This window comes from Balaenoptera musculus, chromosome 8, assembly GCF_009873245.2.
Source record: "Balaenoptera musculus isolate JJ_BM4_2016_0621 chromosome 8, mBalMus1.pri.v3, whole genome shotgun sequence".
Lineage (NCBI taxonomy): Eukaryota > Metazoa > Chordata > Mammalia > Artiodactyla > Balaenopteridae > Balaenoptera > Balaenoptera musculus.
In genome coordinates this window covers 81,122,859-81,148,369 of record NC_045792.1, presented here as the reverse complement: position 1 = coordinate 81,148,369, position 25,511 = coordinate 81,122,859, and the positions used below count along the sequence as shown (strand labels likewise).

Here is a 25,511-nt window from a genome sequence, read left to right as displayed (position 1 = left end):
TGGGAACAGCATATTTTTAATTATATAAATGTTAACTCTACCTCTCAGTAGCGTGTCTAACCTTATTTGCTTGTAAAAACTTCCAGTAGGGATCATTCTGTAAGAATAGAATGGAGCTTGCTCTGCTCCTCTGCAAGTTTTGTAATTCCTGAAGCAGGATTTATTTCTATGAAGAAGGCTGCTGTGAACCCATAATGGGTTTCATGGAACATAATAACTATGTATCAATTTACAGTTGTAACCAGAAAAAGTTTTTTCCTGTTAAAGAGCATGCATTAAGTAACAGCACACTAAGCCTAGATAATGAAGGGTTATATTATCTGCCTGAAAATGTTGCCATTTCTCTGGATTCTTTCACCTGAGAGAGATGGCATTTAGTTCATTTACTGGTCTTGTTGGATGAGTGATTGCCTCAAAGCAGCATATGCCAGTTCATCACCAAAACCCATTTCTTGCTACTGGGTAATAGAATAGGTGACATTTTGGATTTGAAGGTAGGGTCTTGACAGGACCTTAATCTTACAAGTGCTAGGAAACTAATAAATTTACTCTGTACTCTTTTTGGATTAAAGAAGGAAGATATTCTACTTTCCTAGTGGAAAATAAAAATTATTTTTTAAACTGTAGTGCATTTTGTTCTTTTGGCATTTTTATTAGTTGGGCCATGGTATCAAGAGTCAGAAGCTAGGTCAGGCTAGCTTAAGCAAAAATGGGGAACTCACAGGAAGTTTAGAAATATAAGAATGGACAACCAAACTGCAAGAAAGTCAGGGAATCTGTTGGACCTCAGAAATAGCTGACCCCAAAGATGAACATTTGAATTTTTCAAATGCTTTTATAAGAATTTATTAATAATAGTTGTACCTTTTTTTCTTGTCATCTATATGATTTCTATTAATAGATATATTATTGGTTAGAGTAGGCTAACTTCTGTAAGGAACAGAACCAAAGAATGTAATAGTTCAAATAAAAGTTTGTTTTTATGGGATGGAACAGGAGGGATGAATAAGTTAAGGCAATTCTCTTCCACATAATCATTCAGAGACTCAGACTGACAAATGCTCCACCATCGTCAAAATATAGCTTCCTAAGTCCTGGGATCATTTCTATTCCAACTACCCAACTGGGAGGGAATGAGAGAATGCAGGAGTACCTTGTAAGAGGCACCTTGAAGTGGCACACGCCACTTTTTTTCACATTCCATGGGCTAAAATTCCATCATATAGCAACACCTAATTGTGAGGATGGCTGGGAAATATAGTCCCAGTTTGGGCCGTTAATTTCTAGCAGTAAATATACACCATGGTTGGGAAAACAAGAATTTTTAGTGGATCATTTTTAGCTGGTCACCTCTGTCATAATGTCCTAATATAGGGTTATTTTTGACTTTTTGGAATTAACCACACTGGTAATAATGTATTATTCTTTTAAGAATATATATATGAAAATTGACATTTCTATTAATAATTGAGTAGCATTATAGTCTCTTTGTTATGAAGTGTCCACTGAGTATATCCTTGGCTAGAGTTCATAACTCTGAAATGTACTGTTATTGTTATATTTTCAATTCATTTCTATTTATTTTTACCTTAATTTATGTTTCACAGAATTTAGTTAGTAGACAATTACAATTTTTCACTTTCTTTCAAATCTTTTATTGCATGTGTTCAGAGAATCTAATTTGTACTATTGCTTCTTCGGGGAAATATATTGTCATTTTCTTTGTGGCATTTGAGAAAAAGGTGGATATTTTCTTTTTAAGGTCTACTGAGTCACCCTTACTGATTCTATTGGTAATTCTATTATTTATCCCTTTATATATCTGCTTAATTTTTATCCACTGAATTGTCTTCTAGACTGAGAGAATGTGATAAAAACAAAATACACTAATGGTGTATTTTGTTAATTTTCAGAATTTTTTAATTTGCTCTTTTCCTACCATACAAATGATGCTATAGTTTACTGGAATCTATAGCTCATGGATTGGATCCATTATCATTATAAATTCTGTGTCTTATTTGAGTTTGGTCCAAATTGTTTTGTAATAGATGATACTATTCAGTTTCAGTTTGTGGCATGAGCTTTCAATGTTATCATATCTTTGCTATTTTTACTCTTTTTTGGCTTATTTTAGTTGTGTTTGGTAAAGGGAGTTTCTCTTAAATTTAAACCTGTAAGACATCTTTCACAGAAGTTCCTATATTACAATTTTAAATGAAAAAAAGGAGAACATAAAATTACAAGCTCACTATGACACATAAGAAAATGTGTACATATGGACAAAACATGGATGAGTATATGGAAAATTAAAGTGGCCACATTAAGGCATGAAACGTAGAAAGGTTTAGCATATTTCCTTGGATACAGTTAGAATGTTATCTTGATAATAATAAAAAAAAAATCCCTGGAGTTAAGGAATTAAAGATCTCACAAAATATGTCAGGTTCATCGGTGCCATGTATGGGTGATAATAAATACATAATGAATCAATTAATTGACTGAAGCAATGTCCATTAATGGTAATAAGACTACATTTGATGTCAGTTTCCCCTCTTGTCACCTTCCCAATTTACCTGCCTCCAGAAGGGTTTGCTTTGCCTAACCTACCTCTCGTTCCTCCAAGTTACCATTTCTCACTCCTCCACTGCCTTCTTACTGGAGCATCTTGCAAGAGCCCAACTTGGAGAATCGTGATATCAGGTGTCCTAGTGAGGCCAAGAGGCACGTGGAGAAGGAGAAATGTGGTATTCATGCACTTGTGTAGTCTTCTTTTGTGTATGGATTGAATCTAGTGCCTTACTTCTAAGAAATAAATATGGCAAGTGATGGGATGTCACTCCCTAGGACTTCCATCTTGCTAGTACTCTCACTTGTCCTCTCTCTGGATTGCTCTGATGGAGCCAGATGCATGAGCTACGTATGGAGAGGTTCTTGTGGCAAGCAATCCAAGAAGGCCTGCAGTCAAGAGGTCCTGAAGAACTGAGGCCTTCAGTCCAAACCTGTGTGAGAAAATGAATCCTGTCAACAACTACTGGAGTGAGCTTGGAAATGGACGCATCCCCAGTTGAGCCTTAAGTTGACTGCAGCCTTGTCAAAGCATCCAACTAAGCTGCGCTACATTCTAGGCCCAGGAAAACCGTGAGATAATAAATGTGTGTTATTATAAGCCATTAAAAAAATACCTAAGATGTTCCCCTGTAGAAGGGTACCACTGCTAGTGATCTACTACTATTCACAATTGAAGGATTAGAGGGAATTTCCTCTTTGGATTTCAGGCTTTGAACTGTGGTCTAGATATATGTACACTTTTGTTTGAATCATCCTACATCTGGAGAAGAAAAAAATGCTATTACACAATATATACACAGAGAATAAATCCAGTACAGGCTAAGGTTATTCATTTGTAACTACACGAAAACCCCAATTAGTTGCTTGCTCCTATGAATTCTGAGCCTAAAATCCCTTCAACAAATCTCTGACCCTTTCTGAGCTAAGTTTCCACAAGCAGCTTATTCATTTATTGATTGATTGTGTATTACATGGAAGAACTTAGAAGTGGCCTATGGAGTGGATGATTTACCTGAGAAAGGAAGTAAAGAGAGGAGCTGAAGGCAGAGCCTTGGGGATCACCCAAATTTAGGGACAGGATGAAAAGTGGAGACAGCAGAGCAAGATAGATCAAAAAGGGTAAAATGTTCACTAGTTTTTCAGGAATAAGAATCCTTTTAATCCTTCTTCTGTTTCTTTTTTTTTCTGAGAGTTTTGTTTTAAACCTCAGAGCCTTATTTCCATCTATAACCTTTTTTTCTGCATTCACACATCCTGGCCTCCAGATTTCCAATATTCATTTCTCTCCCATGATAGTTCTGAGTCTGTCAGTCAAATCACTTGGAATCCAAGAACCGAGGTGTGCAAATAAGCACAAGTGTATTCACTTCTCTGAGTATCAGTTTTCTCATATGACAAAAGCGGACAATTATGCTTTCTCCGTATAGTAATTGTGAGAAATAAGTGTGATAATATGAGGCAGTGTCTAGCACAGCACTTGGCATATAGTAAATGTTCTTTGCCTCTGAAGCTGAATTGCCAAATAGGCTACCCCATGATAGCGTGATTCATGTGTAACTTTTGCCTATAGCTGAAAGATTTACAATTATACCACATTTATTGGGGAAGAGCTATTTATCACAATGAAAAATTATGCTTTTTGTATTCCAAGAGAACTAGCTTTCCTCCAAATTTCATTTTCTTATTTCTTTTTTTTTCTTTTCTTGACTATCCTGAGAAACATTTTTATCCTTGCTTATGCCTCATTTCATGATAGGCTGTCATGAGCTTATAAACAGAGACTACAAAAATATCAGAAAAATATGGAATTGTAAAACTAGAGTTCAATCAAATTCAGAAGTTTGGTTTAATGTGAACCTTTATGTTTTTTTCTCTGTGGGAATGTCATATTGTAGGGAGCACATAGGTGGCTTGCACAGAAATAATTAGGTAATTCATTCTCTGCCTCTGCCAGCATCTGCTTTTTTGTTACATTTTATTCATAAGCTTTTCTTAAACACATATTTATAATTAAAAGGTTTTGGGGCCCATTATATGCTTTTTGTTGACTGTTGTGTTCACATGAAACTTTCTGTAAGAATCAACCTGAAAATAATGCTTCTTTATTTTTATCTTCATGATACCCAACCCTTCTTTTTGGAGGGGTAAAAGAAGAAAGTCTTTTTTCCTGTTAAATTTCCATCCCTTCCCCTATAGTTTCATCAGGATCAAGCAGATTCCACATATTGGCAGCCGCATAGAGCAGAGACCAAATCAGATGCATATGTGAAGCTGTGATAAAAGGGAGCTTTATAGAAAGGAAATAAAGGCCAAGCAGGCATGCCTGGCTGTCAGCTGAAGAAAGTGCTACTGTCATTATTAAAGGCTCAGAGAACATAGTATCAAGTATTTCCTGTGGACCAAAGCTGGGTGACTCATTCGTTTGGTCTTTCTGTAAATGGGAGAGCCAAGTGCCTGTTTAGAAAATCTGTTGATGACAAGGTGTAATGTGAAACACTTTAATAATAGTTGTGATTTGTCAGATCCTTAGTTTGTGTAACAACTATGCTAAGCAAGCTGGCATCCACTTGTCTAATCCTAGTGGTAGCTCTGTGAGGGAGGGACTAGCATTAGCCTCATCCTATAGGTGAGAAAACTGAGCCCAGAAAGGTAAGGTAAACTGCCCAAAGTTTATACCTGCTAAATACCAGGGCCAGAATGTGAACCTAGGCTCTTTGGCACCAAAGACTATCCCCAATCATTCTGCTAAAAAGTTTATGCTACTTTTTTAAGTATCCAATTAATTTACTTAAAAACAATTGTATCTAACTAGGGTACAATGTTGAAGGAAGCCAGTGCAACCCTTAGAAAAAGGTTATATTATCAGTGAGTTTATTAAATCACGTGTTTAAAAAATTATTTCAGGTATTTATTTCGTCATATTTTTTTTTAAATGTAGCTTTTTTTCCCTTTGGTTGATTTGAAGATTTGCTCTTTAATTTAATTAATTAATTAATTTATTTATTTATGGCTGTGTTGGGTCTTCGTTTCTGTGCGAGGGCTTTCTCCAGTTGCGGCAAGCGGGGGCCACTCTTCATCGCGGTGCGCGGGCCTCTCACTATCGTGGCCTCTCTTGTTGCGGAGCACAGGCTCCAGACGCGCAGGCTCAGTAGTTGTGGCTCACGGGCCTAGTTGCTCCGCGGCATGTGGGATCTTCCCAGACCAGGGCTCGAACCCGTGTCCCCTGCATTGGCAGGCAGATTCTCAACCACTGTGCCACCAGGGAAGCCCATCATCCTTTTTTTTTTTTAAACATCTTTATTGGAGTATAATTGCTCTACAATTGTGTTAGTTTCTGCTTTATAACAAAGTGAATCAGTTATACATATGTTCCCATATCTCTTCCCTCTTGCATCTCCCTCCCTCCCACCCTCCCTATCCCACCCCTCTAGGTGGTCACAAAGCACAGAGCTGATCTCCCTGTGCTACGTGGCTGCTTCCCACCAGCTATCCACTTCACGTTTGGTAGTGTACATATGTCCATGCCACTCTCCCACTTTGTCACATCTTACCCTTCCCCCTCCCCATATCCTCAAGTCCATTCTCTAGTAGGTCTGTGTCTTTATTCCCGTCTTGCCATTAGGTTCTTCATGACTTTTTTTTTTTTTTCCCTTAGATTCCATATATATGTGTTAGCATACTGTATTTGTTTTTCTCTTTCTGACTTACTTCAGTCTGTATGACAGACTCTAACTCCATCCACCTCACTACAAATAACTCCATTTTGTTTCTTTTTATGGCTGAGTAATATTCCATTGTATATATGTGCCACATCTTCTTTATCCATTCATCTGCCATCATCATATTTTTAAGTTAATAATCTAGTTCCATGTTCCTCAGCTAGTGGGCCTGGTAAGTCTAAGAATGTATATTGATTACTTATCCATCAAGTACAGTACGAAGTACTATCTAGAGCCTTTTCTTCCTTCCTTTCACCCCCCCCCCACCCCCGCCGCTTCCTTCCTTCCTTTGTGTGTGTTTTTTTTTTTTTTTAAAGGTTGGGAGCATTTTATTTTTATTATTTATTTATTTATTTATGGCTGCGTTGGGTCTTCGTTGCTGCACGCGGGCTTTTCTCTAGTTGCAGCGAGCGGGGGCTACTCTTCATTATGGTGTGCAGGCTTCTCATTGTGGCGACTTCTCTTGTTGCAGAGCACTTGCTCTAGGCCGACGGGCTTCAGTAGTTGTGGCATGTGGGCTCAGTAGTTGTGACTTGCAGGCTCTAGAGCGCAGGCTCAGTAGTTGTGGCTCACGGGCTTAGTTGCTCCGCGGCATGTGGGATCTTCCTGGACCAGGGCTTGGACCCATGTCTCCTGCATTGGCAGGCAGATTCTTAACCACTGCACCACCAGGGAAGTCCCTTTTTGTTTTTTTTTTTTAACAAACATTTATTGAATGCTTACTAAACTCTGGGGTGGGGCAATGAAAAGCTTCCTACGTTTACAAAGCTTTCATTCTAGAAAATTAAACAAATAATAAATAAATACAAGTATTTCTGATAATGATCAATGGCATGGAGAACATAAAATAGGAGGCTGTGATGGTCACTGGGTAGTAGGGTTCCTTTAGGTTAGGTGGGCAGAAAAGTCCTGAGACGTTCGGCTGGTGACCTGAATGGTAAGAAGCCAACTACCCAAAGAACTGAAGTCAGCCCTCCCAGGCAGAAAAAACAGCAAGGACAGAGGTTGGAAAAACCTTGGTGTGTTTAAAGAACCAAAAGGCCAATGTGATTGGTCCATGATAAGAGCGACAGGAGCCGAGGCCAGGGATGGAGGGATAGCCTGGTCACTTAGGACCTTGTGGGTCCTTGTAAGGAGGTGGGACATTGTTCTCAATAGATAAGTCATTAAGTGGGGGTAGTGTCATGATCTGATTTAAGTTTTAAAAGCTAACTCTGCTGTGAAGAGAAAGAACTTAGGGGGTGAAGAGTAGAAGCAGGGGGACATATTAGGAGGCTTTTAGAGTGATGTAGAATTAGTATGATGGTGGCCAGGTACAAGACCACTCAACCTAGCATGCTGTTTCTAAGAGGGAAAGGGGTAAAGGATAGTAGGTAAGCAACTAACAAGATCTACTTTAGATAAGATAATAGAGGGTGAGATAAAGAGAAGAATCAGATTTAAGAAGTGAGGAAGTACAGAAGCTGGTTCATCCTATATAATGTATGGAGATTATGGTTTATTATGACAAAAAGGAGATTTCCTTGTGGATATATCAATCTACCTGGATCCCTATCTTGTTTTCCTTCAAGTCCCTCACAGATTCACAGCTGAGGCCAATGACATTGTCTTCCTCCTCCTGCCCTCTCCCTTAGCCCTCTTGTAGGTTCAACAGCATCCCAAGGTCTAGGGCAACTTAGAAGTTAGGAGGACTTAGTGAGATCTAGATCTGAGACTCAATGCTAAAGCGCACTTTGAATAAGTGAGGCTCATACTTCCTTTAGAGACTGGAATAGATTGATGTTTAAAAATGAACCATATCATCCAGGCAATGGAATATTATTCAGCACTGAAAAGAAATAAGCTATCAAGCCATGACAAGATTTGGAGGAAACTTAAATGCATATTACTAAGTGAAAGAAGCTGATCTGAAAAGGCTACATACTTTTTGGTTCCAACTACATGACATTCTGGAAAACGTAAAACTATGGAGATGATAAAAAGATCAGTGATTGCTAAGGGTGGAAGGAGGGAGAGAGATGAATAGGCAGAGAACAGAAGATTTTTAGGGTAGCAAAAATCCTCTGGATGATATTATAATGATGGATATATGTCACTATATATTTGTCCAAACCCGTAAAATGTACAACACCGAGAGTGAACTCTAAGGTAAACTTAGGACTTTGGCTGATGATGCTTTGTCAATGTAGGCTCATCTGTGGTAAAATAAAATGTACTATTCTGGTGAGTGATGTTGACAATGAGGGAGACTATGCATGTGTGGGGACCTGGGGTATGGGAAATCTCTGTGCCTCCCTCTGAATTTTGTTGTAAACCTAAAACCACTCTTTAAAAAAAGCCTTAAAAAATGAACTATGACAACTTCACATATTTTGATGATAAAAGTACTTAGTACTTTTAGTATTTTAGGTTTGGTACTAATGAAAATACTAAAATGTACTCATCCTATAGTATTAAAGAAAGGATATTAGGAAGGATCTTATATTGTCTGAGGTAAAGAGTTATATATAAATTACTTGTGGCAGATAATTTCAAGAACATTTTTAACCATGTGCCTACAACATGCATGGTATAACATTTAAGATTTAGGAAGGCACTAAAGTGAAGTGAGTTTTTTTTCCTTTTAATCAGTGTTAACCTCACTAGCACAGTGTCTTAAAGTTGACTATATTCATTATTTCTGCAAATAAGTTCCACTTGACAGGCCAATCAAACCTTTTTCTACACCTTCTACGTATTCTGCTTATACTGAAGCTAATATTGCTTCCAGATTTCAGTATTATTGTGCCTACAGGAGCATGGCTGAGTTGATTTCATAATCCGTTCCAAATTCAGTTAATTAAATGGAAAAAGTTAGTAAAATCAAACATTTGTTACTACAGTAAAAAGTTTATTCCAACTGAATTTTTCTCTTTTTTGGACTGGTGGTTTGGCATTGTAAATCTGCCTTCCAAATTCACCCACAAACATGTTTCTGTGGAAACAGAGCCACAAATAGAAGCAGTGGTTATTGATTTTTTTTGAGGGGCTACCACCTGGTTTCTGCAAAACCCTGGAGAGCATATGCCAACTTCCATGTGTATTTTATCTCCTTTCTCTCTCCCTACCCCTCCCGTACCCTCACAGGTTTAAAATAATCCAGGCCTATCAATTATTTATCACACGAGTAGTAGATTGGCTGATAAAACAAAGAGAATCTGACCTCTGCTTGTTATTAGAGTCTCGGACACGTGGCCTCTCCTACAGCCAGGCTCCTTCTGTTTTTAGGGAACCTTACCCAGGCCCAGGCTGATCCTCCGCCCTTGGTCGGGCCCTAGTGCTGCACCTGAGATGCTCCTCGTTATGCTCCCCAGTGCTCCCCAGCCTCTCCAAACTTTGTTTAGTTCCTTATCCTTTGATCTAGGCTCTTCACCTACTTAACACCCCTCTCAGCTCTGTCTCAGCTAACTCCTACCCAACCAACTGATTGCAATTTAGACACTTCTTCCTTTAAGAAGTCTTTCCTGACCCTCCCACTAGATTAACATGCCTGTTAAACATTGCTGTAGCACCTGTAAATGGTGATCATAACATCTATGTTGTTATAGATGACTGTAGAAGATTGCAGGAGGCTTTTAAGTTAAATAAAGAAAAAGTTTGGCATAGTGTATTAGTTTTCTGCAGCAGCTGTAAGAAAATATCACAAATTTGGTGGTTAAACCAAGAAATAGAAATTTATTCTTCCATAGTTTTAGAGTCCAGAAGTTCAAAATCAACATGACAGCAGTGCTTTGCCTCTAGAGGAGATTCTGTTCCTTGCCTCTCCCAGGTTTTGGTGGCTGTTGGGAATTCTTGGCTTGTGGCGTCATCACTCCAGTCTCTGCCCCTGTGGCCATGTTGTTCTCTTCCTTTCTCTGTGGATCTCTCTTGTGTATCTTTTATAAGGACACTTGTCATCAGATTTAGGGCCCACCTGGATAAACCAGGATGATCTCTTTATCTCAAGATCTTTTTTTTCAAATTTTATTGCAATTTTTCCTTTTTAAAAAATGTTTATTTATTTTTTTGTTTGTTTGTTTATTTTGGCTGCACCAGGTCTTAGTTGCGGCATGTGGGATCTTTTAGTTGCAGCATGAGGACTTCTTAGTTGTGGCATGTGAGCTCTGAGTTTCGACATGCATGTGGGATCTAGTTCCCCGACCAGGGATCGAACCCAGGCCCCCTGCATTGGGAGCACAGTCTTACCCACTGGACCACCAGGGAAGTCCCTCAAGATCTTAATTTAATTACATCTGCAAAGATCTTTTTTCCAAATAAGGTAATGTTTACAGATTCTGGGGATTAGGACATGGAGGACATATCTCTTTGGTGTCCATCATTCAGCTCACTACATATAGTCACTGGCACCAAACACTATAAGGAATAGCAGCTCTTAATAATGAGGAAAGTAATGATAATGACTTGTTGATAGAGAAATCAGAGCATATTCCCACTGGTTCTCTTTAGACTACTGTCTTTACCTTGATGGGCTGTGTCATGCTAATACCCACATCAGTGACTTCACTCCTGCTATTGTCTTCACTTGAGGGATGCTTTGCTAGTCTTATCTTACCCATCTTTAACGTTCAGCTCAAGTTTAACCTCCTCTACAAAGCCTACTAAATCAATTAGCAGTAGTAGTAAAAGCATCTAACATATATTGAGTCCTTACTACTTGCCAGGCATGGTACCAAGAGCATTAATTTCCCTTTTGATACCCGCACTGTTCTTCCTTCCTTTGGCTTGGTATAACATTTATATCTGTACCATCATAAACACTATTTAATTATATACTATCAGATAAATTAATTGTAGGCTATGCCTATAGCCTATATATAAATTCTTTATAATATACACTACTTATATACTGTTTTACTATACCACTACAACTGTGGCTAACATTCATTAGAATACTTACCAAGGGCCAGGAACTGAGTACTTACATTTTCTCTTTTAATCGTCAAAGCAATTCCACAATGTGTGTATTTCCTTTATTCTCCCTTTTCAGATGAAGAAAATAAATTTTACAGCTAATTGTCCATGGTCAAGTGATGGTCTATTATTGATGCAATCAGAATTTGAGCCAAAGCTGTCTGACTTCAGAGACCAGAAAAACTTGTATGTTATCTTATATATTTGCCACTGTATCATGTCAGGGCTGGTCTTGCCTTCCCAAGCATGTAGGTGGATTTGAAGCTTCTTAAGGCCATACTTGTGCTTTCTATGATGGTCTATTATGATGCTGAGTCCTTAGAATGAAAAAAATTTTTTGGTCTTGTACTGGATGATTTAAAGAGTTCTTTAGCCAATAGCTATCATTTTGGTCCCATCAGCAATGCAGATGTAAACCAATTGAGAGACTCCACTCAAAATAATACAAACTGCTCCCTCATCTCATCCCTTTCCCCCTTTTAAACTAGTCTTCATCAAAGATAGGGAGTCAAGGAAATAAGCATAAAGTGTTTTCCTTCTTGGTATTTTAAAGGTCATTAAATGAGGTAGCATTAATAGCCTCAGTCAGAGGCTGAGAATTGTTAGAGATAGACTCTGAACCCTGTGACAAAGCTCTCTATGCTCTAGAAGGAGAGGATTACATGTTCGTTCAAGAATGTCTAGGACTGCTTTATTTGCTATTATTAAACAGCAAAACCTTTTATCCTCCCAGAACCAAGTTCACATAAACAATGATCTGATAAGATTTCTTTACCATTAATTTCACTCATTAAAAGGAAAAGAAGATGACAAGCTTTAAAAAAAATTTTTTCTCAAACTATTATCAATCAGTTTTCTAGTTTATATCAGCTCAGCTGGAAAAGAGCAGGATTGTGGATTTAAACACAACAGAGACAAATGCCATTTAGTTTTCTCCAACTTTGATTTTGGTTTAATTTGTTAATATTCAGTTAATTATTTAAGGACAATTTATTTCCTATGTCCTTTACAATAGCAGAACTTTTTAAAGAAATGAATTCAAAATGTCCCTCTATCTCAATGAAATGATAAAAATTTAAAATATTATGTTAAGAAGTATTGAAAGTTTCTGTTAAAATTACCAAACTGATCTGGCAAATAAAAAAGTGAATCCTTGTGCTCTAGAAATGTTTACTTTGTCAGGTGGGTTTCAGAAATAAATAAATGAGCCATTTTCTAATGGCATTCATTCAGTTCTAAATACTAATGATAATAGTTAACCATTGTTTATGAGAGCTCACCAGGTGAGAACCTGGTCTTAGAATTTTTCATTTTTAACCTATTTGCTCCTCACAACAGTTTTATGAAGAAGCCACTATTTTTATGCCCAATGAACTGATAAGAAAATTAAAAATCAGAGAAATTATGTAATTTCCCCAAAGTCATACAGCTAGTAAAGGATAGTCAGTATTTGACTCTACACAGAATATGTAAAGTGTACTGTTAAATGCACTGCCCTCTCCAACAATAATTGCCAACACTTTGTTCTACATGAGTAAACATTTTACAAAATTGACAATGTAACAATGCTGAACTTTTTTTTTAAACATCTTTATTGGAGTGTAATTGCTTTACAATGGTGTGTTAGTTTCTGCTGTATAACAAAGTGAATCAGCTATACATATACATATATCCCCATATCTCCTCCTTCTTGCGTCTCCCTCTCACTCTCCCTATCCCACCCCTCTAGGTGGACACAAAGAACCAAGCTGATCTCCCTGTGCTATGCACAATGCTGAACTTTATCTGAGCCCTTTGCTCCTGGAAAGCAAATAATGGTTAAGAAATCTTCCTACCCTTTAATGACCACCCTGTGCTGGTATATTTTGAGTTAAGACCCACCTGCCTCCTTCCCAAGGACTCCCATAAACTCCAGGATAACCTTCTTGCTTATTGGTCGCTAAAAAATCCCAGGCTCCCTCCTGTTCTTTGAGACATTCCTCATTTATGAATATCCTTCCTATTGTAATAGTTTATATAAAATAATCTCCTTTTCTGCATTTGTCTTTCACAGTTTGGTACTGTAACTCTGATATGATGGCCTCACTTTTGGATCCCTGTTTATTCCACCCGGTAAAGGACTTTTGGAGCCCTTTGTCCTCTGCTCCTGGCTAGTGATTGGTGACCCAGTGGTAAGTCCAGCTCCTGGTCCTGTGCAATAGACTCGCATCCATCGGTAACATGGTAAGGATTTGATTTTGATTCTTTTTGAACACATGCCTGATTTCTGCTGCCAGCTTCTTTTGGTTTTGTGGTCTGGCCATTTGGTGGTCTCTGTAAAGAAGCTAATGGTTTATAGAGGTCTTGTCTCTGTCAGGTGAAAGACGACAGAGACTCTGGGTTGTTAGTCTTGTCTGTTTGTCTGTTCGGAGTGCAAATCAATTAAGAACTTATACCCAGCGGGAAGAGAACAGTTCTTTGCATTTCTGTGTTTATGCTTGACCCGTGACAGAAATTTTAGAATTGAAATCGTAAGCTTTCTCTCTTTCTGTGTATTTATGTGGTATTCAGAAAGGCCTTTACCTCTCATTGTGTGATTGTGTAATATTTCCTACCTCCAGATGGAATTACCAAATTTGATTAAAGAGCTCCTTAAGGAGTTCTATTCTGATTGGCTTAGAGGTAAATTATTGCATATATAAGTTGAATATTCCTAAAATTCCCAGGAATTAAGGAAATTGAACTATTAAGATTTTCAGTGTGTCAAATTTTAAAAGTATCCTTACAGAAACCAAATCAGAAATGTTTTATGATTTCAAGCTCACATAATTTAGGTAAATCTTCGGCAAATGAGAATTGTTTAATATTTTTTTGTTTAATAAAAACAGCTATGTTTTCTCTGATTTATCAGCATTGAGTATAATATACACATAGATTTTTATTCTATTTGCATATTACAGGGTAAGACTCACCTCTGTCTTTCCTCATGACCCCTGTAGGATTCTAGGATGAGTCCTTTGTTTATCTGCTTCTGCTTCTATAAAACTCCCAGCCCCCTTCCTTTTATTTGAGACTCTCCTCATTAATGAATAATCTCCACATTGTAATGGGTCGAATAAAATCATCTCCTCAGTTGTCCTGTGCATTTTGTCTTTCACATAATTTGTCTCCTCCAGTTCTTACAACAACCTTATCAAGTACGTATCATTGTTCTCACTTTGTGGATGAGAACATTCCATTTAGAAAACTTAAGAAACCTAATCAAGGTCATACATCTAGTAATGGATGGAGATTTGCTGGTTTTAGAGGCTGTGCTCTTAACTTGTAATCTGTATATCACCATAAACAAGTCAACTTATTCTTTGCATATATCACATTCAACTTAGAAATGAAATATTCAATAACTTCCCATGAGTTAAAGAGGAGAATATAGTATATTTTTCTTAAAGCTTAAAACTAGAGCCAAAGTTCATCACTTGATGGAGATGCTGTGTCTTGAGCAGGAAAATTAATAGTTATTAAACATATTATTAGTACAGGGACTCTGTTGAGCTAAGTTTGAGGCACATGACTAGACTACTAACTACATATACATTAGTGGTGGCAGAAGATTGTATGAACCAGAGCTGTCTTGAAAGGCTGCACCAAATACTTTGGTCCCAGGTAGAAGAAACCGTCTCAGATTATCACATGTCAAGCCCACTCTGCTGAAAGTTGATTTTAAATTTTGGCAATTATTTAATATTATTTTAATTGTTTTTAAAGTTTGGTATATCACCCCTGCTAAGAAATACCCAATTCTCTTGCATTTTTCAGTAAGTCTCTTGCTGCACACTTTGCGGCTTTCTCACTTAAATATTTCTGCAACATATTCCTATAACTCTTAGGCTCTAGTTTACTCTCCTTTTTAAAAATTTTTTCTTCTGAGTGAACCTGAAGAAATAAAACACTAAGCAATCAAGATATTATTTTGAAGAGTGGTCTTTACATTTTTGGCAATGTAGTATTCTAAAATAATTGCTGAAATGCTCTGCCTCTCAGAAATGACTCTCTTGGTGCTTTTAACTAACACAGGAGAATATGCATATATGAATCTATTCTAAGATGAAAGCAATTGTATATTGCTTTCGAGATTGTCCTAAAAATAACTTTAATTTGGATCCAGTCAATTTTATCACACTCTTATTCAAATTATCTGTCTTTAAGTATGGAAGATTTAGTACACTTTGTAAAACATCAGGAAAAATTCCGTAATGCCTTAAAGAAACCTGCTGTTGTTTAGAAAACTGCACGAACAACTCCCGTCTGCAAATGGTTATTTTTAGATTTTTTTTTTTGGATGCATCGCTCACAGTAGCCTCTGGGTGCATTTGCAGAGTTTAATAATTAGCTTTCCCATTATAGCTTACACACAACATAGAAGACAACATAAACACAGGATGCATTCACATATGTCAGCACATATTCACATGCAGACGAATAAACAGGTAAGTGAGGACATCTTTCATCCAGAGTTTATCAGCCAAAAATGTGATTATTTAATAATACCTTAAAAGCCAAGACTCTTAAGTACTTGACAGTAATCAAGGAGCTATTTCTTTGTTCAGGGATTATGGTTTGTTTCTGGGCCATGCCTGTGTGCCTAAGCTTTTCAGGAGGCTATGAAATGTCTACACTCTTAAAATTAGCTCTGAAATACAGAAAAAACTTAAAATACTGCAAAATTTCCATGTAATACTGTCTACTAGTCAGCTGCAACTCAACTGTAAAATAGATTATATAATCTCTAACGTGGAATGTGTAAGCATTTAAAGTATGCTAGATATGATGCCGGGAAGATCCTCTCTAAGTAAGAGTAGCAAGGGTTTCCCAAGATCTTAAAACAACCTGGCATGTTGCTATTAGAATTAGTGAGCTGGACTTACTTGTATTGGCTCCTGTTCAGAAAATTTCATTCTAGCTACAGACTCAGATGAGTGAACTTCCCTTTGGGACATTGGTGGCTTGACCAGTTAAGCTGGTAATTTGTGACTTGATTGGCTTGGTTAAAAAGTTGAGCTAAATTGATCAGATTCCTCCTTTTAGATATTGTAGAGCATGTGAAGGACCTTTAAACTGAAAGACTGTATAACAATGGGGCTAACTCAGCCATTGTGGGGCCACATGTATGGAGACATTATGGGAAAGCAGACTCATTACTGAGAAAGAGTTCTTCAGCTCTTTTGTGGACTCCTGTAAGATCTGACAATAACCTTACTGTAAGCCGACTGTTTATGAGCTAGCTTGAATGGCTTTCTATTCCTTGCTATGAAAAGAACTGTTAATAAAACAGAAGTTGTAACAGAGACAGCACATCCTGCCTTTTAGAGAATAGGCAGCACTAGACCAGGGAGAGAAATCTGGGAACTACATTTACAACTCAGGACACCTGGGGATAGCAATCATCACCTCTTATGTACATGTGAGCGGTTTTCTGATGTAGAACTGTGAACTCTTCTCTCTGCCCAGGACTACCTCTCTAATAACCCCCTAGGAAGGCTCCTTCCTATCTATTCACAGATACTTAGAAGAGTGACTAAGCCTGAATTTGGGGTCTGAGGAAGGAAGGAGGGAGATGCACTTCCATGATCCCAACTTAAAATGATTCGGTGGTGCTATGTAGAATTAAATCGTATTAGGACTCTCGTGCATTAGATTCTATCTGTTCACTAGACTCCTTATGGGAAAGCCTTTGCTTTCTAGCTACCCTTGTCTGACATTTTCAATTTTTAGACCACATCTGTTCAGACCTTTTCTAACAGATTTTCTTTTCTCTGCCCTAAATCTTCACATGGCAAGCTTTCTTGTCACGTAGGCCTCAGTTCAAATGTCACCTTCTCTGTAGTTAGCCAACTGAAGTTGAAAACCTTTTTCCTGACACTCTATTACTTTATATTATTTTCCTCATAACAGTTAATGTTGTGTGAAATAACTTTGCTTATCTTTTTTTTTTTAAATTAATTAATTAATTAATTAATTTTTGGCTGTGTTGGGTCTTCGTTGCTGCGCACAGGCTTTCTCTAGTTGCGGTGAGCCGGGGATACTCTTCGTTGCAGTGTGCAGGCTTCTCATTGCGGTGGCTTCTCTTGTTGTGGAGCACGGGCTCTAGGCACGAGGGCTTCAGTAGTTGTGGCACGCGGGCTCAGTAGCTGTGGCTCGTGGGCTCTAGAGTGCAGGCTCAGTAGTTGCTCTGCGGCATGTGAGATCTTCCCAGGCCAGGGCTCGAACTCGTGTCCCCTGCATTGGCAGGCGGATTCTTAACCACTGCACCACCAGGGAAGTCCTGCTTATCTTTTTAAGAGCAGGGGCTTTATCTTTGTTTATCACTACTGCTTCGTGCTTAGACTGATGCCTGAGATAAAGGAGGTGCTCAATAAAATTTTGTTGAATTAATGAACAGTTAATACTGTTAACAATATTCAGGATATTCAAGCTAATGTCATCTGTAGCCATTTTACAAGAAAAACTGCCCAAAATTCCAAATTGGTTTAGAGTGAGTTTTAGATTATGAAGGCCTAATAAAATTTTACTACCATGTTAACAACTGGCAAGTTGATTACAAATCTTTCCATTCCTTGAAAGAAAACCTGTAAGGATCATTTCTTACCCAACATGTTGCTGAGTTTCAGGTACCAGTTTCTAATACCATAGCAAAGTTTGCTAGGAAAGACAGGTTAAATATCTGTTATCAAGTTTTGATGATGTCGTAATCAGTTCAGGCTGCCATAAAAAAATACCATAGACTGGGTGGCTTAAACAACAGAAGTTTATTTTCTTACAGTCTGGATGCTGGAAAGCCTAAGATCAAGGTGCTGGCAAGGTAGGTTTCATTCTGAGGCCTCTTCTCTGGGCTTGTAGGCAGCCACCATCTTTCTGAGAGAGTGAGAGAGAAAGAGAGAGAGAGAGAGATTAATATCTCTCTCTGGTGTCTCTTTCTTATAAGGGCACCAATCCCTCATGAAGGCCCCATCCTTATGACCTCATCGAACTCTAATTACTTCCCAAAGGCCCCACCTCCAAACACCATCACATTGGAGTTTACGGCTTCAACATATAAATTTGGGGGGTGGGGAGGTACACAAACATTCAGTCCATAACAGATGATTATTACTTTAAAATAATGTCTTCTATTTATGTTTTACTTTTATGGTTGTAGAACAGTTTTCTTACATTTTCTTATATGATCTACGCTCATGATCTTGTAAAAGAGGAATGATAGTACAGTTCCCCTTTTTATAGATAAGGAAACTGAGATTCACAAGGGTTAAGTGTCTTGCAGGAGGTTCTGCAACCAGGAAGCTGGAGAGACAATCTTATAACCCCAGCATCTGATCTCTGCTCCAGCCCTGCAAGCAGTCCAAGAGTAATTGCTTTAGTCAAATGTTTATTTTTACCCCCCCCAGGGCTATTGTAAATCATTAGAATTTCACTGTAATTTACTTTCAAGTTCAAATCTATATATGAATTCAGAAAAGGATTCGTTCTGAAAAACCATCTAAAGAAGACTGTCAGTTTTTGTACTCCTGTGTGAACTTTGGGGCTGTCAGCCTATGTTCTCTGTGTTTATTCAGAATAAGAGCTGATTTTTGAGGTTGACTGAGAGATAAATTAGAGGGGCTTCTAGTGTATATAAAACCTGATAGCTGATGTGTTGTTCTCAGCAACCAGTGATGAGAAACCATAAGTTAACAACCTAGACACTCATACTCTCAGCCTTGTTTGTTTGTGCTTTTGGTTCTAAAATACAGTTGACCTTTGAACAACATGGGTTTGAATTGTGCAGGTCCACTTATGCAAGAATTTTTTTCCAATACGCTGTAGTTGGTTGGTTGAATTCATGAAAGCTCAACTGCAGAGAGGGAGGAATGACTATAAATTATACTCGGATTTTTGACTGTGCAGAGGGCTGGTGCCCCAACCCCTGCGTCTTTCAAGGGTCGACTGTATATCAGTTGGCTAATCCCCAGAATTGTGTTTCTCTCTTAGCCAGGAGTGGAGAAAAGTGAGCAAAGAGCAGACATAATTTGGGGTATATTTCTTAACTGATCTGTACCTACTACAAATTTCTTCTACATGAGAGCATCCTTCCTACAACTATGGCCCTTGTTTTGGAAAGCATGTGCTGGACAAAGTCTTTCTAGTACTTAACCAAATCAGAAGTAATGTTGGTCTGATGAAGGAGAGATGGTCAGGGCTGTGATGGGTGTTGGCAGCCTGGAGGAGGCAGTTAACATTCTTAGGCTGTAGAGCAAAGGCCTGTTTTAAGCCTTGGTGATGTCTGTTCTAGGGGGTGAAAGGTACTGAGCACAATCAAAATGGGGAAGATGGCAAAGCAGCCAACTCTTGACAGAGTAGAATCCAGCCTGTACCATGGTCATTGACCATATTTAAAGGGACCTTCAGAGTTTGGAACACATTGTTGGCAGGAAGTATACCATGACCTCTTATTTTTATAAAAAGGCCCACATTTACTTATACGGGAAAAGCTCCTTGACATAAATTATTAGGAGTTAATATGGAAGGCACGGTGGTGGTAATGTCTGTAGGGACAGAAAACTCTTCCATACTTAAACCTCCTTCTATTCATCTCTGCCCCAAGTTTGCACCTGATTGATTGGTGCCCGCACACAAGGATGTGGGTGATTTTTATCTGCACCAAGGTGGATATTTCATTTTAAGTGAGTCTCCATAACTGCTGTATATTCTAACCACATATAAGGAAAGCATAACAAAGAGCTAGAAGAATGAATCCACTTCACCTTGTTATGGTGTACAGTTGGCCCTCAGTACCCACTGGTTCTGCATCCATGAAGTCAACCAACCAATCTGTGGATGCAGAACCCGCAGATATGGAGGGCTGACCGTACTATGCCATTTTTATATTAATGGCTTTGAGTATCTTCAGATTTTGGTATCCACAGGGGATCCTGGACCAGAGGAACTACTGGGTCTGACAGGGTGGGTCTCAACAGCAGTGTCACCCCACATTGGTATATTACTATTAAAGATGCGGTACATTGCAAATTCTGAGTTACTTCAGTTAACGAAGGACATTTTTGATTGATTTGCATTCAGAAATCTAAATCTGAGATGATTTAAGGTTTTGCCAACTCAATTTCACTCACTTGGCTTCTCAGATGCATTCATAGATGGAGGAGAAAGATGCCACTGTAGCCAAGAAGCCTGGAAATGCCTGCAACTCAGTCTATTTAGTGATGCTGTAGCTGCTCATCTGCGTTTGCCCAGGGGAGTGTGTCATGCATGTGAACCACATCTGTCCTGTGTGCAGAGGTGGAAAAAGGGTTGAGAATCCTTTCATGCAGTGTTTTGTCACAGACCGTAGTTCAAACTCTTGAGCGTGGCATATCTAAGTCCACACTCACTGCTTCCCATTCCCATTCCATATCAGATCCTCTGCTTCTCTTTGCTTATTCTTACACTCATTCTTGCCATTCTTATTCAGTAAGCCTTTGCCCCGTGGCTCCTTCTGGCTTGAGGACCTTTCTAACCTCAGTTAGTGCTGCTTCTCTCTGCTCCTCGTGTGACTTCTATCAGACCCTAACCACATGGGTGTGTTGATGTATCTCTTACCCTCTAGACTGCAGGTGTCCATCCAGGGCAGAGAGTAGCTGTCTTACTCCCCACTGTACCTACACAGAGCTGTGGTCAGAGAGTCAGGAAGTGAGTGGTTAGTCTTTCTCTCCAGGATTGATGTTTCCTCACTTTAATGAGAAGTGATTATGCTGTTCTGAGGTCTTAAGACCTGACTGGTACTGGTATGCATAAAACGGAATGCAAGGTGGTGTGGTGAAAGGTCACTGAAAAATCCATCTACAAGGAAAAACTAGCTGAGTGACTCATACTTCATAAGGAATTATGGGCTGCTCAGAACATCTGCATCCATACCTTAGGGAATGGGAAGCATGGAATCAAGTCCCCCAGAACTCTTTACCCCTCACATCCCTTCAGAACTTTAAAAGGCCGAGCGCTGAGAGTCTGGGGTAAGCAGGTAAAAAAACAATCTTCTCTGGGTTTTCTCCCAACACATTCACTGAGCTTTCTTGGCAAATGGAAGCCTCTTCCATTATTCATTCATTTTAGTACATTCTTATCGAATGCCTGCTCTGGATCAGGTATTGCGCTGGTTGCTCTGGATACATTGCCTGTATTCAGGGAGGTGTTGTGGGCTTCTGGGGGAGAGAGAGGTGAAGTAAACAGAACGCTGCAATTCACTGGAGACCATGGTCCCCAAAGAGAACAAAAACATTTATAATGGACTTAGTTTGTATCCCACAGGGCCTCCTATCTGCTTTGTACAAAGGAAGATCTGCTGCCCTTTGCCCTTTTCTGTATAAGCATAAGCTTCATAGTGTGGTCTGGAATATTTGTATTACCACTGAGAGAATTCAAAGCCAGGGAGAAATTATGAGTGGTAATAGGTATATTTGGGTGTAGGGTGCTTGAAGAATTTTGACTAGTTGATGATTAAGAAAGGCAAGAAAATAATTTTTTCCTCTCCAGAGAAAACAGTTTGAAACTGAGACAAGGTAGATTTTTGTTGGTCACAGCAAAGGATCTTTCTGCTACTGTTTATCTGTGGGACTTTCTAGGAATCCTTAAGAGAATTTCAGGAAGAGAAATGGAATGTTTCTTGTTTGCTTTATAAAGAAATTCTTTTAAAGTTCAAAGAGGTCTGTGTGTGTGTGTGTGTGTGTGTGTGTGTGTCTGTGTGTGTATGTGCGTGTCCGTGTGTGTGTGTGTCTGTGTGTGTGCGCGCGTGTGTGTGTCTGTGTGCGTGTGTGTGTCTGTGTGTGTGCATGTATATGTGTCTGTGTGTGTGTGTCTGTGTGTGTGTGTGTCTGTGTGTGTGTGTGTTTGGGAATGGGGGGAAGACTGGGTGAGAAGCATGCTCTTCCCAGTTGGGGGCCGCCTGCCCCTCAGGTTCCAGTTATTCTGTCCACGCCAGTGCCACATGCCCATGTATTCTCTATGGCAGCCACTCCAATTCTCACATTCCTCAGACACATTTCCCCTTTCTTTGTCAATCTTGCTTGCTTCCCCCAAATTAGATGCTACTCCATTCATTGCATCCCAGGAACACGTTTCTCATACCTCCATCAAAGCACATACCCCCTTGTTTCCTAAACTGCCTCTGTATCTGTAACAGCCAATAGCTTGTGAGGACGAATGGGCGTTAGACCACGGGGCATTATCATCACTAGCATGGGGATTGTCCACATTGCGGAGTCAGCTGTTAAAGGCCCAGTTCTGCTAAATAATTAGCTATGTAACTTTGGGGCAAGTTCATTAACCATCATAAGCCTCAATTTCCTTCTCTATAAAATAGTGATAATAATAATCCCTATCACATAAAGTGTTTAGTTATGCAGATAAAATTAAACAATATGTATGCAAAGTATTTAGCAGAGAGCCAGAGAGCCGCTAGGTGGTCACTCAGAAGAGTGTTACCAGCCTTGATCAAGTTCTCAGTAACTATACCTTGTATGACCTGAATGAACAGCTTCATGAAAGTGGTTTTTCCTCAGCTGTGTTCTTGCTGTGGTGCTTTAGTTATTCAGATTCCTGATACCTAAGAAGTGTAAATATTTATAAAGACCTCAGGCATTTTAAACTTTACAATTCTCTGGGCTGTGATAGGAACAAACAGTAAATGGCACATGGAAGCGTAATTCATAAAGTTTTAACATGATCCAATTAAAATGTCCAAGCTTCAATATACCTGTCTTCTTTTGTGTATCATTCGATCTCAGTTTTCATCTCCCTGAGAGTATTCCACAGTTGCTTCCAACTGATCTCACAAATTGCTTTTGGGAAACTAGTCCCAAGGTCCTGTGCTCTCAGCCCTGCCTTCTACCATCCCAAGAAACGTCCTTCTGACGAGACAACAATAAACTCAACCATCTGCTTTTGGCATGTGTGAAACTGCACAGTGACTACTTCACATTGTGGCAGTACAGAGAGGGTGTGGGGCCAGTACATGGGATGTTTTTTACTTTTGGAGAAATCCACCCTCCCTACTTTCAGAAATGGATTATAGTGGGGCATGAACTGAGACAGAGCCTCTCTAGAGCTGGCGTGGACGCCATCTTTCTCTCAGTTCCTCCACCTGCGGTTGAGGCCAGAGGATCACAGATAAGTTCATTCAAGACGAAGGTTCTAACTTCTGTCACTAACTGGAAGAAGTTAGGAAAACCAGACCCCATGTCAGTTTAATTTTTTTTTTTTCCTTTTCACCGATTACAATGAGAATTTTTTAGTTGTTTAAAAAGATCCTTCCCGCCGCCCAAAAAAAAAATCACACAGGAACGAGAATCAGCCCTCCCGTTGTCCTTCGCCAAGCCAGCAGCGGTTAGGTGAGTGAGCACAGCGCGTATCTATAATTCAGCTCGGGAATATTTCTCTTAATAATTAACAGAGCACCACAAAAGGAGGATGCCCAATAGGGCCCTCGAACAAAGCTGCCAGCTGAACACGACAGTGGCTGCCTTGGCGCCAACTGACCCCCCAAGGTCGAGTTTGCTCCAGCAGTCCGGGCGCACGCCGCCACTGCCTGCTTGGCCCATCAGAGAGGGAGCCGGGAGAGGTGCCCGGAGCCCCGTCGCCACCTGCGCTTGTGTGTGTGTGTGTGTGTGTGTGTGTGTGTGGGTGTGTGTGTAAATTCTGACTCCCCACCGCTAATCTTTCTTTTGGCATATTTGTGAGAATTGCATATTTACATCGACATCCAGGGGCATTTTACACGCCAGCCAGCTAATAAGCAATCCGAGAGTCCACCGGGGTGAGGACGCCGCTGCGAGCGCACTCGCCTGCCCACGGCGCGGGGCGGGTGGTGGGGAGGGCTTGGGGAAGTGCGGTTTTTGTTGTTTTATGGAGGTGGGTGGCATTGGAGATCCGACCACTACGTTAGAGACCTCCCGGGAGCCAGACCTCTTGCCAAATCGTATTTCTTTTTGCAGCAACAGGTTCGCCGAGGGCTCCTCCCATTCTCCCAAAGCCCCCCCGCCCCCGGGGCGGACTTGCAACCTGCTCCTAGCGCTCCGACTCTCTCCTAACTCGGACCTCAGCCTCCCTGCGCAGCCCTTAGCCTGGGCCCGATTCCAATTTCAGTAATCCTTCCCTCCCAGGGGTCGGACACCTGCGTAAAGTCGGTCTCCTCCGCTCCTGGGAGGCCCGACCCCCGACTTGAAGCCGGCAAACTCTCTCTCTACAAGGGAGGCGGAGGCCGAGGGGTCTGGGCGCGGTAGCAGACGACTAGAGAGCTGCGGGCTGGCGGCCTCGCCAGAGATGCACCCGGGCTCCCAACCCCACAAACCCGTTATAGTGCCGGGGCTGGTGGGTGGGGTGCCGGGGGAGATGCAGAGAAAGCGGGTCGGGGAGAGGAGAAGAAGCCCAGAAGCACCTTGCGATCGAGACTGGACCTGCCGTCGAAGTCACCCCTTCCAGCCTCTCTTGGCGTTCCTGCTCTGCCGTCGGGACCCCATTTCAGCTCCAAAGGGGACACCTCTCTCTCCGGGATTAGCTCCTCGCCTCTGGGGGCGCAAGCCGGGGGATCTTGGAATGGTTCCCACTGGCTCCCCGGAGCCTCGTTGTCGGGGGGCCGCGGCCTCGGGGCCGGCAGTCACGGCGTCGTGACTGCGCCCGCCTCGCCGCGCCGGGAGGCGCCCCCGGTGACCGCCGTGAACGCCACACCCTCGGACGGCCCTGGCCCCGCCCCCGGCCGGCGCGCGCTCCCGGCCAGGGGAGGCGTGTGCTGCTTCTGCAGCCAGCGAGAGAGGGAGAGGGAAGGATATTGGAGGAATTCGGGATTAACAAGTGATCGCTGCTGTCTAGGATTTTGTTTCTTTCTCTGGGGAACCTTGACTTTCTTTCCCCGTCGAGCCCTTCTGTGCTGAACTCCCGAGGAACCAGGAGTCTTGGGGTCCTCCCTGGGGCAGCCCCGATCCCCACCCCCGGGCTCCAGCAGCGAGGATTCTGTGCACCCCCGCTGGCCAGGCAATAGAACTTGTTCCGTGGATATTTTGGAGCCTCCACCTGCCACACCGGAGTGATTCCTTCCACCCCCAAGATCATTCTTCCCCTCCTCCAGCTGTTGCAGCTTGAGGAGGGAAAAAAAGCCAACCGGGGATTTTCTTTATTTTTATTTTGCACCCCGCCTGGGAATGGTAAGTATGATACCTCTCTTATCTTTCCTCTACTCTCCTCTTTAGGCTGTTAAGAAACAGTGGACATTTGAGG

At 40.6% G+C, this 25,511-nt stretch overlaps 1 long non-coding RNA gene across 1 annotated transcript; it reads right to left on the bottom strand.

Moving 5' to 3' along the window:
- Positions 1-18,045: 18,045 nt before the first annotated feature.
- Positions 18,046-24,933, bottom strand: LOC118900181. Its single transcript, XR_005021056.1, has 3 exons — positions 24,676-24,933; positions 20,381-20,534; positions 18,046-18,128 (listed from the first exon to the last, which is right to left on the bottom strand). It is a non-coding gene; the product is annotated as an uncharacterized LOC118900181 (long non-coding RNA).
- Between the last annotated feature and the right edge of the window lie 578 nt (positions 24,934-25,511).